Source organism: Oncorhynchus nerka, linkage group LG10 (genome assembly GCF_034236695.1).
Source record: "Oncorhynchus nerka isolate Pitt River linkage group LG10, Oner_Uvic_2.0, whole genome shotgun sequence".
Lineage (NCBI taxonomy): Eukaryota > Metazoa > Chordata > Actinopteri > Salmoniformes > Salmonidae > Oncorhynchus > Oncorhynchus nerka.
In genome coordinates, this window is record NC_088405.1 from 97598618 (window position 1) to 97603702 (window position 5085).

A 5085-nucleotide genomic window follows, 5' to 3' on the forward strand; every position below is an offset into this window, starting at 1 on the left:
TCTACAGGGGGTGTTGTAGGACTGTCTACAGGGGTGTTGGAGGACTGGGGGTGTTGTAGGGGTGTTGTAGGACTGTCTACAGGGGGTGTTGGAGGACTGGGGGTGTTGTAGGGTGTTGGTGGACTGGGGGTGTTGTAGGACTGTCTACTGGGGGTGTTGTAGGACTGGGGGTGTTGTAGCACTGTCTACTGGGGGTGTTGGAGGACTGTCTACAGGGGTGTTGGAGGACTGTCTACAGGGGGGTGTTGGTGAACTGTCTACAGGGGGTGTTGGTGGACTGTCTACAGGGGTGTTGTAGGACTGTCTACAGGGGTGTTGGAGGACTGGGGGTGTTGTAGGACTGTCTACAGGGGTGTTGTAGGACTGTCTACAGGGGGTGTTGGAGGACTGTCTACTGGGGGTGTTGGAGGACTGGGGTGTTGGAGGACTGTGTACTGGGGGTGTTGTAGGACTGTCTACTGGGGGTGTTGTAGGACTGTCTACTGGGGTGTTGTAGGACTGGGGGTGTTGTAGGACTGTCTACTGGGGGTGTTGTAGGACTGGGGGTGTTGTAGGACTGTCTACAGGGGTGTTGGAGGACTGGGGTGTTGTAGGACTGTCTACAGGGGGTGTTGTAGGACTGTCTACAGGGGGTGTTGGAGGACTGGGGTGTTGTAGGGGTGTTGTAGGACTGGGGGTGTTGTAGGACTGTCTACAGGGGGTGTTGGAGGACTGGGGGTGTTGTAGGACTGGGGGTGTTGTAGGACTGGGGGTGTTGTAGGACTGTCTACAGGGGTGTTGTAGGACTGGGGGTGTTGGAGGACTGTCTACAGGGGTGTTGTAGGACTGTCTACAGGGGGTGTTGGAGGACTGTCTACTGGGGGTGTTGTAGGACTGTCTACAGGGTGTTGGAGGACTGGGGGTGTTGTAGGACTGGGGGTGTTGTAGGACTGTCTACTGGGGTGTTGGAGGACTGGGGGTGTTGTAGGACTGTCTACAGGGGTGTTGTAGGACTGTCTACTGGGGTGTTGTAGGACTGTCTACAGGGGTGTTGTAGGACTGGGGGTGTTGTAGGACTGGGGGTGTTGGAGGACTGTCTACAGGGGGTGTTGGAGGACTGTCTACAGGGGGTGTTGTAGGACTGTCTACAGGGGGTGTTGTAGGACTGTCTACAGGGGGTGTTGGAGGACTGTCTACAGGGGTGTTGTAGGACTGTCTACAGGGGTGTTGTAGGACTGTCTACTGGGGGTGTTGTAGGACTGTCTACTGGGGGTGTTGTAGGACTGTCTACTGGGGGTGTTGTCGGACTGTCTGGGGTGTTGGAGGACTGGGGGTGTTGTAGGACTGTCTACAGGGGGTGTTGGAGGACTGGGAGTGTTGTAGGGGTGTTGTAGGACTGGGGGTGTTGTAGGGTGTTGTAGGACTGTCTACAGGGGGTGTTGGAGGACTGGGGGTGTTGTAGGGGTGTTGTAGGACTAGGGGTGTTGGAGGACTGGGGGTGTTGTAGGACTGTCTACAGGGTGTTGTAGGACTGGCGGTGTTGGAGGACTGGGGGTGTTGTAGGACTGTCTACAGGGGTGTTGTAGGACTGTCTACAGGGGGTGTTGGAGGACTGGGGGTGTTGTAGGGGTGTTGTAGGACTGTCTACAGGGGGTGTTGGAGGACTGGGGGGTGTTGTAGGGGTGTTGGTGGACTGGGGGTGTTGTAGGACTGTCTACTGGGGGTGTTGTAGGACTGGGGTGTTGTAGCACTGTCTACTGGGGGTGTTGGAGGACTGTCTACAGGGGTGTTGGAGGACTGTCTACAGGGTGTTGGTGAACTGTCTACAGGGGTGTTGGTGGACTGTCTACAGGGGGTGTTGTAGGACTGTCTACAGGGGTGTTGGAGGACTGGGGGTGTTGTAGGACTGTCTACAGGGGTGTTGGAGGACTGTCTACAGGGGGTGTTGTAGGACTGTCTACAGGGGGTGTTGGAGGACTGTCTACTGGGGGTGTTGGAGGACTGGGGTGTTGGAGGACTGTGTACTGGGGGTGTTGTAGGACTGTCTACTGGGGTGTTGTAGGACTGTCTACTGGGGGTGTTGTAGGACTGGGGGTGTTGTAGGACTGTCTACTGGGGGTGTTGTAGGACTGGGGGTGTTGTAGGACTGTCTACAGGGGGTGTTGTAGGACTGGGGGTGTTGTAGGACTGTCTACAGGGGGTGTTGGAGGACTGGGGTGTTCTAGGACTGTCTACAGGGGTGTTGGAGGACTGTCTACAGGGGGTGTTGTAGGACTGTCTACTGGGGGTGTTGTAGGACTGTCTACAGGGGGTGTTGGAGGACTGTCTACTGGGGGTGTTGGAGGACTGGGGTGTTGGAGGACTGTGTACTGGGGTGTTCAGGACTGTCTACAGGGGTGTTGTAGGACTGTCTACTGGGGGTGTTGTAGGACTGTCTACTGGGGGTGTTGGAGGACTGGGGGTGTTGGAGGACTGTCTACTGGGGGTGTTGGAGGACTGTCTACTGGGGGTGTTGTAGGACTGTCTACAGGGGGTGTTGTAGGACTGTCTAAAAGGGGTGTTGTAGGACTGGGGGGTGTTGTAGGACTGTCTACTGGGGGTGTTGTAGGACTGGGGGTGTTGTAGGACTGTCACAGGGGGTGTTGTAGGACTGGGGGTGTTGTAGGACTGTCTACAGGGGGTGTTGTAGGACTGGGGTGTTGTAGGACTGTCTACTGGGGTGTTGTAGGACTGGGGGTGTTAGGACTGTCTAGGGGGTGTTGTAGGACTGGGGTGTTTAGGACTGTCTACAGGGGGGTGTTGGAGGACTGGGGTGTTGTGGGGGACTGTCTACAGGGGGTGTTGGAGGACTGTCTACAGGGGGTGTTGTAGGACTGTCTATAGGACTGTCTACAGGGGGTGTTGGAGGACTGTCTACTGGGGGTGTTGGAGGACTGGGGGTCTGGAGGACTGTGTACTGGGGGTGTTGTAGGACTGTCTACAGGGGGTGTTGTAGGACTGTCTACTGGGGGTGTTGTAGGACTGTCTACTGGGGGTGTTGGAGGACTGGGGGTGTTGGAGGACTGTCTACTGGGGGTGTTGGAGGACTGTTACTGGGGTGTTGTAGGACTGTCTACAGGGGGTGTTGTAGGACTGTCTACTGGGGGTGTTGTAGGACTGTCTACAGGGGGTGTTGTAGGACTGGGGGTGTTGTAGGACTGTCTACTGGGGGTGTTTAGGACTGGGGGTGTTGTAGGACTGTCTACAGGGGTGTTGTAGGACTGGGGGTGTTGTAGGACTGTCTACAGGGGGTGTTGGAGGACTGGGGGTGTTGTAGGACTGTCTACTGGGGGTGTTGGAGGACTGGGGGTGTTGGAACTGGGGTGTTGTAGGACTGTCTACAGGGGTGTTGTAGGACTGTCTACTGGGGGTGTTGGAGGACTGTCTACAGGGGGTGTTGGAGGACTGTCTACAGGGGGTGTTGGTGAACTGTCTACAGGGGGGTGTTGGTGGACTGTCTACAGGGGGTGTTGTAGGAAGCAGGGGTGTTGGAGGACTGGGGGTGTTGCAACAGGACTGTCTACAGGGGGTGTTGGAGGACTGTCTACAGGGGGTGTTGTAGGACTGTCTAGGGGTGTTGGAGGACTGTCTACTGGGGTGTTGGAGGACTGGGGTGTTGGAGGACTGTGTACTGGGGGTGTTGTAGGACTGTCAGGGGTGTTGTAGGACTGTCTACTGGGGGTGTTGTAGGACTGGGGGTGTTGTAGGACTGTCTACTGGGGTGTTGTAGGACTGGGGGTGTTGTAGGACTGTCTACAGGGGGTGTTGTAGGACTGGGGTGTTGTAGGACTGTCTACAGGGGGTGTTGGAGGACTGGGGGTGTTGTGGGGACTGTCTACAGGGGGTGTTGGAGGACTGTCTACAGGGGGTGTTGTAGGACTGTCTACTGGGGGTGTTGTAGGACTGTCTACAGGGGGTGTTGGAGGACTGTCTACTGGGGGTGTTGGAGGACTGGGGGTGTTGGAGGACTGTGTACTGGGGGTGTTGAGGACTGTCTACAGGGGTGTTGTAGGACTGTCTACTGGGGGTGTTGTAGGACTGTCTACTGGGGGTGTTGGAGGACTGGGGGTGTTGGAGGACTGTCTACTGGGGGTGTTGGAGGACTGTCTACTGGGGTGTTGTAGGACTGTCTACAGGGGGTGTTGTAGGACTGTCTACTGGGGGTGTTGTAGGACTGACAGGGGGTGTTGTAGGACTGGGGGTGTTGTAGGACTGTCTACTGGGGTGTTGTAGGACTGGGGGTGTTGTAGGACTGTCTACAGGGGGTGTTGTAGGACTGGGGTGTTGTAGGACTGTCTACAGGACTGGGGGTGTTGTAGGACTGTCTACTGGGGTGTTGTAGGACTGGGGTGTTGTAGGACTGTCTACAAGGACTGTCTACAGGGGTGTTGGAGGACTGGGGGTGTTGTAGGACTGTCTACAGGGGTGTTGGAGGAATCTACAGGGGTGTTGTAGGACTGTCTACTGGGGTGTTTAGGACTGTCTACAGGGGGTGTTGGAGGACTGTCTACTGGGGGGTGTTGGAGGACTGGGGGTGTTGGAGGACTGTGTACTGGGGGTGTTGTAGGACTGTCTACAGGGGGGGTGTTGTAGGACTGTCTACTGGGAGTGTTGTAGGACTGTCTACTGGGGGTGTTGGAGGACTGGGGGTGTTGGAGGACTGTCTACTGGGGGTGTTGGAGGACTGTCTACTGGGGTGTTCAGGACTGTCTACAGGGGTGTTGTAGGACTGTCTACTGGGGGTGTTGTAGGACTGTCTACAGGGGTGTTGTAGGACTGGGGGGTTGTAGGACTGTCTACTGGGGGTGTTGTAGGACTGGGGGTGTTGTAGGACTGTCTACAGGGGGTGTTGTAGGACTGGGGTGTTGTAGGACTGTCTACAGGGTGTTGGAGGACTGGGGGTGTTGTAGGACTGTCTACTGGGGTGTTGGAGGACTGGGGGTGTTGTAGGACTGTCTACAGGGGGTGTTGTAGGACTGGGGGTGTTGTGTAGGACTGGGGGTGTTGTAGGACTGGAGGTGTTGTAGGACTGTCTACAGGGGGTGTTGTAGGACTGGGGGTGTTGTA